This window comes from Synchiropus splendidus, chromosome 2, assembly GCF_027744825.2.
Source record: "Synchiropus splendidus isolate RoL2022-P1 chromosome 2, RoL_Sspl_1.0, whole genome shotgun sequence".
In the NCBI taxonomy this organism is placed as follows: Eukaryota; Metazoa; Chordata; class Actinopteri; order Syngnathiformes; family Callionymidae; genus Synchiropus; species Synchiropus splendidus.
The window spans coordinates 6,367,352-6,380,918 of NC_071335.1; positions in this window are offsets into that span (position 1 = coordinate 6,367,352).

Here is a 13,567-nt window from a genome sequence, read left to right on the forward strand (position 1 = left end):
CTTTGCAGGGAAGCTTCAGAACATGAAATTTTCATATCCCACTAGAGCAGAAAGGGTCTTTCTCGTAGTTGCGCATCAAAACTAAGCTGTCTGAAGTATTTTTCCAAAGTTATCAACATTCTTATGTTTGGCGTACCGGAATCGACCTTATCTCAGGCTGAAAACGCGTTTTACGCATTGTGCCATAACTTTGCAGGGAAGCTTTAGAACATGAAATTTTAACCTCCCACTATAGCAGAATGCGTCTTTCTAGTAGTTGCATATCAAATCTTAGCTGTCTGAAGTGTTTTTCCAAAGTTCTCAACATTTTTATGTTTGGCGTTCTGAAATCAACCTTATCTCAGGCTGAAAACGCGTTTTACGCATTGTGCTATAACTTTGCAGGGAACCTTTAGAACATGAAATTTTCACCTCCCACTATAGCAGAAAGGGTCTTTCTAGTAGTTGCACATCAAATCTAAGCTGTCTGAAATGTTTTTTCCAAAGTTATCAACATTGTTATGTATGGCGTTCCGGAATCGACCTTATCTCAGGCTGAAAACCCGTTTAACGCATTGTGCCCTAACTTTGCAGGGAACCTTTAGAACATGAAATTTTCACCTCCCACTATAGCAGAAAGGGTCTTTCTAGTAGTTGCACATCAAATCTAAGCTGTCTGAAGTGTTTTTCTAAAGTTATCAACATTTTTATGTTAGGCGTTCCGGAATCGACCTTATCTCAGGCTGAAAACGTGTTTTCTGCATTGTGCCATAACTGTGCAGGGAAGCTTCAGAACATCGAATTTTCAACTCCCACTATAGCAGAAAGGGTCTTTCTAGTAGTTGCACATCAAATCTGAGCTGTCTTAAGTGTTTTTCCAAAGTTATCAACATTTTTATGTTTGGCGGTCCGGAATCGACCTTATCTCAGGCTGAAAATGCGTTTTCGGAATTGTGCCATTACTTTGCAGGGAAGCTTCGGAACATGAAATTTTCACATCCCACTATAGCAGAAAGGGTCGTTCTAGTAGTTGCACCATCAAAGCTAAGCTGTCTGAAGTGTTTATCCAAAGTTATCAACATTTTAATGTTTGGCGTTCCGGAATCGACCTTATCTCAGGCTGAAAATGCGTTTTACGCATTGTGCCATAACTTTGCAAAAAGCTTCAGAACATGAAATTTTCTCCTCCCACTATAGCAGAAAGGGTCTTTCTAGTAGTTGCACATCAAAACTAAGCTGTCTGAAATGTTTTTCCAAAGTTATCAACAGTTTTATGTTTGGCATTCCGGAATCGACCTTATGTCGGGCTGTGAACGCGTTTTTACGCATGGTGCCATATCTTTGCTGGGAAGCTTCAGAACATCCGATTTTCAACTCCCACTATAGCAGAAACGGTCTTTCTAGTAGTTGCACATCAAATCTGAGCTGTCTTAAGTGTTTTTCCAAAGTTATCAACATTTTTTTTTTTGCGTTCCGGAATCGACCTTATCTCAGGCTGAAAACGCGTTTTCGGAATTGTGCCATAACTTTGCAGGGAAACTTCAGAACATGAAATGTTCACGTCCAACTATAGCAGAAAGGGTCTTTCTAGTAGTTGCGCATCAAATCTAAGCTGTCTGAAGTGTTTTTCCAAAGTTATCAACATTTTAATGTTTGGCGTTCCGGAATCGACCTTATCTCAGCCTGAAAACGCGTTTTACGCATTGTGCCATAACTTCTCAGGGAAGCTTCAGAACATGAAATGTTCACCTCCCACTATAGCAGAAAGGGTCTTTCTAGTAGTTGCACATCAAATCTAAGCTGTCTGAAGTGTTTTTCAAAAGTTATCAACATTTTTATGTTTGGCGTTCCAGAATCGACCTTATCTCAGACTGAAAACGGGTGGTCTGCATTGTGCCATAACTTTGCATGGAAGCTTCCGAACATGAAATTTTAACCTCCCACTATAGCAGAAAGGGTCTTTCTAGTAGTTGCACATCAAATCTAAGCTGTCTGAGGTGTTTTTCCAAAGTTATCAACATTGTTATTTATGGCGTTCCGGAATCGACCTTATCTCAGGCTGAAAACCCGTTTAACGCATTGTGCCCTAACTTTGCAGGGAACCTTTAGAACATGAAATTTTCACCTCCCACTATAGCAGAAAGGGTCTTTCTAGTAGTTGCACATCAAATCTAAGCTGTCTGAAGTGTTTTTCTAAAGTTATGAACATTTTTATGTTTGGCGTTCCGGAATCGACCTTATGTGAGGCTGAAAACGCGTTTTCTGCATTGTGCCATAACTTTGCAGGGGAGCTTCAGAACATGAAATTTTCACCTTCCACTATAGCATAAAGGGTCTCTCGAGTAGTTGCACATCAAATCTAAGCTGTCTAAAGAGTTTTTCCAAAGTTATCAACATTTTTATGTTTGGCGTTCCGTAATCAACCTTATCCTAGGCTCAAAACGCGTTCTCTGCATTGTGCCATCACTTTGCAGGGAAGCTTCAGAACATGAAATTTTCACTACCCACTATAGCAGAAAGGGTCTTTCTTGTAGTTGCACATCAAATCTAAGCTGTCTGATGTGTTTTTCCAAAGTTATGAACATTTTCATGTTTGGCGTTCGGGAATCAACCTTATCTCAGGCTGAAAAGGCGTTTTCTGCATTGTGCCACAACTTTGCAGGGAAGCTTCAGAACATGAAATTTTCACCTCCCACTATAGCAGAAAGGGTCTTTCTAGTAGTTGCACATCAAATCTAAGCTGTCTGAAGTGTTTTTCCAAAGTTATCAACATTTTTATGTTTGACGTTCTGGAATAGACCTTATCTCAGGCTGAAAACGCGTTTTCGGCATTGTGCCATAACTTTGCTGAGAAGCTTCAGAACATGAAATTTTCACGTCCCACGACAGCAGAAAGGGTCTTTCTAGTAGTTGCACATCAAATCTAAGCTGTCTGAAGTGTTTTTCCAAAGTTATCAACATTTTTATGTTTGGCGTTCTGGAACCCACCTTATCTCAGGCTGAAAATGCTTTTTCTGCATTGTGCCATAACTTTGCAGGGAATCTTCAGAACATGAAATTTTCATATTCCAATATAGCAGAAAGGGTCTTTCTAGTAGTTGCACTTCAAATCTAATCTGTCTGAAGTGTTTTTCCAAAGTTATCAACATTTTTATGTTTGGCGTTCCGGAATCGACCATACCTCAGGCTGAAAACGCGTTTTCTGCATTGTGCCATAACTTTGCAGGGAAGCTTCAGAACATGAAATTTTCAACTCTCACTATAGCAGAAATGGTCTTTCTAGCAGTTGCACGTCAAATCTAAGCCGTCTGACGTGTTTTTCCAAAGTTAACAACATTTTTATGTTTGGCGTTCCGGAACCCACCTCATCTCAGGCTGAAAACGTGATTTCTGCATTGTGCCATAACTTTGCAGGGAAGCTTCAGAACATGAAATTTTCACTACCAACTATAGCAGAAAGGGTCTTTGTAGTAGTTTCACGTGAAATCTAAGATGTCTGAAGTGTTTTTCCAAAGTTATCAACATTTTTATGTTTGGCGTTCCGGAACCGACTTTATCTCAGGCTGAAAACATTTTTTTCCGCATTGTGCCGTAACTTTGCAAGGAAGCTTCAGAACATGAAATTTTAAACTTCCACTACAGCAGAAAGGGTCTTTCTAGTAGTTGCAGATCAAAACTAAGCTGTCTGAAATGTTTTTCCAAAGTTATCAACAGTTTTATGTTTGGCATTCCGGAATCGACCTTATGTCAGGCTGTGAACGCGTTTTTACGCATGGTGCCATATCTTTGCTGGGAAGCTTCAGAACATCCGATTTTCAACTCCCACTATAGCAGAAAGGGTCTTTCTAGTAGTTGCACATCAAATCTGAGCTGTCTTAAGTGTTTTTCCAAAGTTATCAACATTTTTATGTTTGGCGTTCCGGAATCGACCTTATCTCAGGCTGAAAACGCGTTTTCGGAATTGTGCCATAACTTTGCAGGGAAACTTCAGAACATGAAATGTTCACGTCCAACTATAGCAGAAAGGGTCTTTCTAGTAGTTGCGCATCAAATCTAAGCTGTCTGAAGTGTTTTTCCAAAGTTATCAACATTTTAATGTTTGGCGTTCCGGAATCGACCTTATCTCAGCCTGAAAACGCGTTTTACGCATTGTGCCATAACTTCTCAGGGAAGCTTCAGAACATGAAATGTTCACCTCCCACTATAGCAGAAAGGGTCTTTCTAGTAGTTGCACATCAAATCTAAGCTGTCTGAGGTGTTTTTCCAAAGTTATCAACATTGTTATGTATGGCGTTCCGGAATCGACCTTATCTCAGGCTGAAAACCCGTTTAACGCATTGTGCCCTAACTTTGCCGGGAACCTTTAGAACATGAAATTTTCACCTCCCACTGTAGCAGAAAGGGTCTTTCTAGTAGTTGCACATCAAATCTAAGCTGTCTGAAGTGTTTTTCTAAAGTTATCAACATTTTTATGTTAGGCGTTCCGGAATCGACCTTTTCTCAGGCTGAAAACGTGTTTTCTGCATTGTGCCATAACTGTGCAGGGAAGCTTCAGAACATTGAATTTTCAACTCCCACTATAGCAGAAAGGGTCTTTCTAGTAGTTGCACATTAAATCTGAGCTGTCTTAAGTGTTTTTCCAAAGTTATCAACATTTTTATGTTTGGCGGTCCGGAATCGACCTTATCTCAGGCTGAAAATGCGTTTTCGGAATTGTGCCATTACTTTGCAGGGAAGCTTCGGAACATGAAATTTTCACATCCCACTATAGCAGAAAGGGTCGTTCTAGTAGTTGCACCATCAAAGCTAAGCTGTCTGAAGTGTTTATCCAAAGTTATCAACATTTTAATGTTTGGCGTTCCGGAATCGACCTTATCTCAGGCTGAAAATGCGTTTTACGCATTGTGCCATAACTTTGCAAAAAGCTTCAGAACATGAAATTTTCTCCTCCCACTATAGCAGAAAGGGTCTTTCTAGTAGTTGCACATCAAATCTAAGCTGTTTGAAGTGTTTTTCCAAAGTTAACACCATTTTTATGTTTGGCGTTCCAGAAACAACCTTATCTCAGGCTGAAAACGCGTTTTACGCAATTTGCCATAACTTTGCAGGGAAGCTTCAGAACAAAAATTTTTCACCTCCCACTATAGCAGAAAGTGGCTTTCTAGTAGTTGCACATCAAATCTAAGCTGTCTGAAGTGTTTTTCCAAAGTTATCAACATTCTTATGTATGGCGTTCCGGAATCAACCTTATCTCAGACTGAAAACGTGTTTTCTGCATTGTGCCATAACTTTGCAGGGAAACTTCAGAACGTGAAATTTTCACCTCCAACTATAGCAGAAAGGGTCTTTCTAGCAGTTGCACATCAAATATAAGTTGTCTGAAGTGTTTCTCAAAAACTATCAACATTTTTATGTTTGGCGTTCCGGAAACGACCTTATCTCGGGCTGAAAACGCGTTTTCTGCATTGTGCCATAACTTTGCAGGGAACCTTTAGAACATGAAATTTTCACCTCCCACTATAGCAGAAAGGGTCTTTCTAGTAGTTGCACATCAAATCTAAGCTGTCTGAAATGTTTTTTCCAAAGTTATAAACATTTTTATGTTTGGCGTTCTGGAACCCTCCTTATCTCAGGCTGAAAACGCATTTTCTGCATTGTGCCTTAACTTTGCAAGGAAGCTTCAGAACAAAAAAATTTCACATCCCACTAAAGCAGAAAGGGTCTTTCTAGTAGTTGCACATCAAATCTAAGCTGTCTGAAGTGTTTTTCCGAAGTTATTAACATTTTTATGTTTGGCGTTCCGGAATTGACCTTATGTGAGGCTGAAAACGCGTTTTCTGCATTGTGACATAACTTTGCAGGGAAGCTTCATAACATGAAATTTTCACCTCCCACTATAGCAGAAAGGGTCTTTCTAGTACTTGTACATAAATTCTAAGCTGTCTGAAGTGTTTTTCCGAAGTTATCAACATTTTTATGTTTGGCGTTCCGGAATCGACCTTATGTGAGGCTGAAAACGCGTTTTCTGCATTGTGCCATAACTTTGCAGGGGAGCTTCAGAACATGAAATTTTCACCTTCCACTATAGCATAAAGGGTCTCTCGAGTAGTTGCACATCAAATCTAAGCTGTCTAAAGAGTTTTTCCAAAGTTATCAACATTTTTATGTTTGGCGTTCCGTAATCAACCTTATCCTAGGCTCAAAACGCGTTCTCTGCATTGTGCCATCACTTTGCAGGGAAGCTTCAGAACATGAAATTTTCACTACCCACTATAGCAGAAAGGGTCTTTCTTGTAGTTGCACATCAAATCTAAGCTGTCTGAAGTGTTTTTCAAAAGTTATCAACATTTTTATGTTTGGCGTTCCGGAATCGATCTTATCTCGGGCTGAATACGCGTTTTCTTCATTGTGCCATAACTTTGCAGGGAATTTTCAGAACATGAAATTTTCACCTTCCACTATAGCATAAAGGGACTCTCGAGTAGTTGCACATCAAATCTTAGCTGTCTGAAGTGTTTTTCCGAAGTTATTAACATTTTTATGTTTGGCGTTCCGGAATTGACCTTATGTGAGGCTGAAAACGTGTTGTCTGCATTGTGACATAACTTTGCAGGGAAGCTTCAGAACATGAAATTTTCTCCTCCCACGATAGCAGAAAGGGTCTTTCTAGTAGTTGCACATCAAGCTAAGCTGTCTAAAGAGTTTTTCCAAAGTTATCAATATTTTTATGTTTGGCGTTCCGGAATCGACCTTATCTCAGGCCGAACACGCGTTTCCTGCATTGTGGCATAACTTTGCAGGGAAGCTTCAGAACATCGAATTTTCACTTCCACAATGGCAGAAATGGTCTTTCTAGTAGTTGCACATCAAATCTAAGCTGTCTGAAGTGTTTTTCCGAAGTTATCAACATTTTTACGTTTGGCGTTCCGGAATTGACCTTATGTGAGGCTGAAAACGCGTTTTCTGCATTGTGCCATACCTTTGCAGGGAAGCTTCAGAACATGAAATTTTCACCTCCCACTATAGCAGAAAGGGTCTTTCTAGTAGTTTCACGTGAAATCTAAGCTGTCTGAAGTGTTTTTCCAAAGTTATCAACATTTTTAAGTTTGGCGTTCCGGAACCGACTTTATCTCAGGCTGAAAACCTTTTTTTCCGCATTGTGCCATAACTTTGCAAGGAAGCATCAGAACATGAAATTTTAAACTTCCACTATAGCAGAAAGGGTCTATCTAAGAGTTGCTCAACAAATCTAAGCTGTCTGAAGTGTTTTTCCAAAGTTTTCAACATTTTCATGTTTGGCGTTCTGGAAACCACCTTATCTCAAGCTGAAAACGCGTTTTCTGCATTGTGCCATAACTTTGCAGGGAAGCTTCAGAACATGAAATGTTCACCTCCCACTATAGCAGAAAGGGTCTTTCTAGTAGTTGCACATCAAATCTAAGCTGTCTGAAGTGTTTTTCGAAAGTTATCAACATTTTTATGTTTGGCGTTCCAGAATCGACCTTATCTCAGGCTGAAAACGCGTTGTCTGCATTGTGCCATAACTTTGCCGGGAAGCTTCAGAACATGAAATGTTCACATCCCACTATAGCAGAAAGGGTCTTTCTAGTAGTTGCACATGAAATCTAAGCTGTCTGAAGTGTTTTTCCAAAGCTATCTACATTTTTATGTTTGATGTTCCGGAATCGACCTTATCTCAGTCTGAAAACGCGTTTTACGCATTGTGCCATAACTTTGCAGGGAAGCTTCAGAACATGAAATATTCACATGCGACTATAGCAGAAGGGGTCTTTCTAGTAGTTGCACATCAAATCTAATCTGTCTGAAGTGTTTTTCCAAAGTTATCAACATTTTTATGTTTGGCGTTCCGGAATCGACCATATCTCAGGCTGAAAACGCGTTTTCTGCATTGTGCCATAACTTTGCAGGGAAGCTTCAGAACATGAAATTTTCAGCTCCCACTATATCAGAAAGGATCTTTCCAGTATTAGCACATCACATCTAAGCTTTCTGACGTGTTTTTCCAAAGTTATCAACATTTTTATGTTTGGCGTTCCAGAATCGACCTTATCTCAGGCTGAAAACGCGTTTTCGGAATTGTGCCATAGCTTTGCAGGGAAGCTTCAGAACATGAAATGTTCACCTCCCACGATAGCAGAAAGGGTCTTTCTAGTAGTAGCACATCAGATCTAAGCTGTCCGAAGTGTTTTTTTCGAAAGTTATCAACATTTTCATGTTTGGTGTTCCGGAATCGACCTTATCTCAGGATGAAAAATCGTTTTCTGCATTGTCCCATGACTTTCCAGGGAAGCTTCAGAACATGAAATTTCGACCTCCCACTATAGTAGAAAGGGTCTTTCTATTAGTTGCACATCAAATCTAAGCTGTCTGAAGTGTTGTTCCAAAGTGATCAACATTTTTACGCTTGGCGTTCCGGAACCCACCTTATCGCAGGCTGAAAACGCGTTTTCTGCATTGTGCCATGACTTTCCAGGGAAGCTTCAGAACATGACATTTTAAACTTCCTCTATGGCAGAAAGGGTCTTTCAAGTAGTTGCACATTCAAGCTAAGCTGTCTGAAGTGTTTTTCCAAACTTATCAACAATTTCATGTTTGGCGTTCCGGAACCCATCTTATCTCAGGCTGAAAACGTGTTTTAAGCATTGTGCCACAACTATGCATAAAGCTTAAGAACATGAAATTTTCACCTCCCACTATAGCAGAAAGGGTCTTTCTAGTAGTTTCACGTGAAATCTACGCTGTCTGAAGTGTTTTTCCAAAGTTATCAACATTTTTATGTTTGGCGTTCCGGAATCAACCTTATCTCAGGCTGAAAACGCGTTTTCTGCATTGTGCCATAACTTTGCAGGGAAGCTTCAGAACATGAATTTTTCACCTCCCACTATAGCAGAAAGGGTCTTTCTAGCAGTTGCACATCAAATCTAAGCTGTCTGAAGTGTTTTTCGGAAGTTATCAACTTTTTTTATGTTTGGCGTTCCGGAACAGACCTTATCTCAGGCTGAAAACGTGTTTTTCGCATTGTGCCATAAATTTGCAAGGAAGCTTCAAAACATGAAATTTTCACCTCCCATTATAGCAGAAAGGGTCTTTCTAGTAGTTGCACATCAAATCTAAGCTGTCTGAAGTGTTTTTCCAAAGTTATCAACATTTTTATGTTTGGCGTTCCGGAATCGACCTTATCTCAGACTGAAAACGCGTTTTACGCATTATGCCATAACTTTGGAGGGAAGCTTCAGAACATCGAATTTTCACCACCCACTATATCAGAAAGGGTCTTTCTAGTAGTTGCAGATAAAATCTAAGCTGTCTGAAATGTTTTTCCAAAGTTATCAACATTTTTTTGTGTGGCGTTCTGGAACCCACCTTATCTCAGTCTCAAAATGTGTTTTCTGCATTGTGCCGTAACTTTGAAGGGAAACCTCAGAACATGAAATTTTCAACCTCCCGCTATAGTAGAAAGGGTCTTTCTAGTAGTTGTACATCGAATCTAAGCTGTCTGAAGTGTCTTTTCAAAGTTATCAACACTTTTATGTTTGGCGTTCCGGAATCGACCTTATCTCAGGCTGAAAACGCGTTTTACGCATGGTGCCATAACTTTGCAGGGAAGCTTCAGAGCATCGAATTTTCATCTCCCACAATAGCAGAAACGGTTTTTCGAGTAGTTGCACATCACATCTAAGCTGTCTGAGGTGTTTTTCCAAAGTTATCTACATTTTTATGTTTGGCGTTCCGGAATCGACCTTATCTCAGGCTGAAAACGTTTTTTCTGCATTGTGCCATAACTTTGCAGGGAAGCTTCAGAACATGAAATTTTCACATCCCACAATAGCAGAAAGGGTCTTTCTCGTAGTTGCACATTAAAGCTAAGCTGTCTGAAGTGTTTTTCCAAACTTATCAACATTTTTATGTTTGGCGTTCCGGAGTCGACCTTATCTCAGGCTGAAAACGCTTTTTACGCATTGTGCCACAACTTTGCATAAAGCTTCAGAACATGAAATTTTCACCTCCCACTATAGCAGAAAGGGTCTTTCTAGTAGTTGCAGATCAAATCTAAGGTGTCTGAAATGTTTTTCCAAAGTTATCAACATTTTTATGTTTGGCGTTCCGGAATCGACCTTATCTCAGGCAGAAAACGCGTTTTACGCATTGTGCTATAACTTTGCATAAAGCTTCAGAACATGAAATTTTAACCTCCCACTATAGCAGAAAGGGTCTTTCTAGTAGTTGCACATCAAATCTAAGCTGTCTGTAGAGTTTTTCCTGAGTTATCAACATTTTTATGTTTGGCGTTCCGGAATCGACCTTATCTCAGGCAGAAAACGTGTTTTCTGCATTGTGCCATAACTTTGCAGGGAAGCTTTAGAACATGAAATTTTCACCTCCCACTATAGCAGAAAGGGTCTTTCTAGTAGTTGCACATCAAATCTAAGCTGTCTGAAGTGTTTTTCGAAAGTTTTCAACATTTTTATGTTTGGTGCTCCTGAATCGACCTTATCTCAGGCTGAAAACGCGTTTTACGCATTGTGCCATAACTTTGCAGGGAAGCTTCAGATCATGAAATGTTCATTTCCCACTATAGCAGAAAGGGTCTTTCTCGTAGTTGCACATCAAATCGAAGCTGTCAGAAGTGTTTGTCCAAAGTTATCAACATTTTTTTGTTTGGCGTTCCGGAATCAACCTTATCTCAGGCTGAAAACGCGTTTTCTGCATTGTGCCATAACTTTGCAGGGAAGCTTCAGAACAAAAATTTTCCACCTCCCACTATAGCAGAAATGGTCTTTCTAGTAGTTGCTCATCAAATCTAAGCTGTTTGAAGTGTTTTTCCAAAGTTATCAACATTTTTATGTTTGGCGTTCCGGAATCAACCTTATCTCAGGCTGAAAACGCGTTTTCTGCATTGTGCCATAACTTTGCAGGGAAGCTTCAGAACATGAAATTTTCACCTCCCACTATAGCAGAAAGAGTCTTTCTAGTAGTTGCTCATCAAATCTAAGCTGTCTACAGAGTTTTTCCAAAGTTATCAATATTTTTATGTTTGGCGTTCCGGAATCGACCTTATCTCAGGCTGAAAACGCGTTTCCTGCATTGTGGCATAACTTTGCAGGGAAGCTTGAGAACATCTAATTTTCACCTCCCACAATGGCAGAAATGGACTTTCTAGTAGCTGCACATCAAATCTAAGCTGTCTGAAGTGTTTTTCCAGAATTATGAACATGTTTATGTTTGGCGTTCCGGAATCGAACTTATCTCAGGCTGAAAACGCGTTTTACGCATGATGCCATAACTTTGCAGGGAAGCTTCAGATCATCGAATATTCACCACCCACTATATCAGAAACGGTCTTTACAGTAGTTGCACATCAAATCTAAGCAGTACGAAGTGTTTTTCCAAAGTTATCAACATTTTTATGTTTGGCGTTCCGGAATCGACCTTATCTCATGCTGAAGACGTGTTTTCTGCATTGTGCCATAACTTTGCAGGGAAGCTTCAGAACATGAAATTTTAAACTTGCGCTATAGCAGAAAAGGTCTTTCTAGGAGTTGCACATCATATCTAAGCTGTCTGAAGTGTTTTTCGAAAGTTTTCAACATTTTTATGTTTGGCGTTCCGGAATCGACCTTATCTCAGGCTGAAAATGCGTTTTACGCATGGTGCCATAACTTTGCAAGGAAGCTTCAGAACATGAATTTTTCGCCTCCCACAATGGCAAAAAGGGTCTTCCTAGTAGTTGCACATCAAATCTAAGCTGTCTGAAGTGTTTTTCCAAAATTATCAACAGTTTTATGTTTGGCATTCCGGAATCGACCTTATCTCAGGCTGTAAACGCGTTTTACGCATGGTGCCGTAACTTTGCAGGGAAGCTTCAGAACATGAAATTTTAACCTCCCACTATAGCAGAAAGGTTTTTTACGTAGTTGCATATCAAATCTAAGCTGTCTGAAGTGTTTTTCCAAAGTTATCAACATTTTTATGTTTGGCGTTCCGGAACCCACCTTATCTCAGGCTGAAAACGCTTTTTCTGCATTGTGCCATAACTTTTCAGGGGAGCTTCAGAACATGACATTTTAAACTTCCTCTATGGCAGAAAGGGTCTTTCAAGTAGTTGCACATTCAAGGTAAGCTGTCTGAAGTGTTTTTCCAAACTTATCAACATATTTATGTTTGGCGTTCCGGAACCCATCTTATCTCAGGCTGAAAACGTGTTTTAAGCATTGTGCCACAACTATGCATAAAGCTTAAGAACATGAAATTTTCACCTCCCACTATAGCAGAAAGGGTCTTTCTAGTAGTTTCACGTGAAATCTAAGCTGTCTGAAGTGTTTTTCCAAAGTTATCAACCTTTTTATGTTTGGCGTTCCGGAATCGACCTTATCTCAGGCTGAAAACGCATTTTCTGCATTGTGCCATAACTTTGCAGTTAAGCTTGAGAACATGGAATGTTCTCCTCCCACTATAGCGGAAATGGTCTTTCTAGTAGTTGCACGTCAAATCTAAGCTGTCTGTAGAGTTTTTCCTGAGTTATCAACATTTTTATGTTTGGCGTTCCGGAATCGACCTTATCTCAGGCAGAAAACGTGTTTTCTGCATTGTGCCATAACTTTGCAGGGAAGCTTTAGAACATGAAATTTTCACCTCCCACTAGAGCAGAAAGGGTATATCTAGTAGTTGCACATCAAATCTAAGCTGTCTGAAGTGTTTTTCGAAAGTTATCAACATTTTTATGTTTGGCGTTCCGTAATCGACCTCATCTCAGGATGAAAATGCGTTTTCTGCATTGTGCCAAAACTTTTCAGGGAAGCTTCAGAAAATGAAATTTTCACGTCCCACTATAGCAGAAAGGGTATTTCTAGTAGTTGCACATCAAATCTAAGCTGTCTGTGGAGTTTTTCCTGAGTTATCAACATTTTTATGTTTGGCGTTCTGAAATCAACCTCATCTCAGGCTGAAAACGCGTTTCACGCATTGTGCCATAACTTTGCAGGGAAGCTTCAGAACATGATATTTTCACCTCCCACTATAGCAGAAAGGGTCTTTCTCGTAGTTGCACATCAAATCTAAGCTGTCTGAAGTATTTTTCAAAAGTTTTCAACATTTTTATGTTTGATGTTCCTGAATCGACCTTATCTCAGGCCGAAAACGCGTTTTCTGCATTGTGCCATAACTTTGCAGGGATGCTACAGAACATGAAATGTTCGCCTCCCACTATAGCAGAAAGGGTCTTTCTAGTAGTTGCACATCAAATCTAAGCTGTCTGAAGTGTTCTTCCAAAGTTATCAACATTTTTATGTTTGGCGTTCTGGAACCCACCTTATCTCGGGCTGAAAACGCGTTTTCTGCATTGTGCCATAACTTTGCAGGGAGACTTCAGAACATGAAAATTTCACCTCCCACTATAGCAGAAAGGGTCTTTCTAGTAGGTGCACATCAAATCAAAGCTGTTTGAAGTGTTTTTCCAAAGTTATCAACACTTTTATGTTTGGCATTCCGGAATCGACCTTATCTCAGGCTGTAAACGCGTTTTACGCATGGTGCCGTAACTTTGCAGGGAAGCTTCAGAACATGAAAT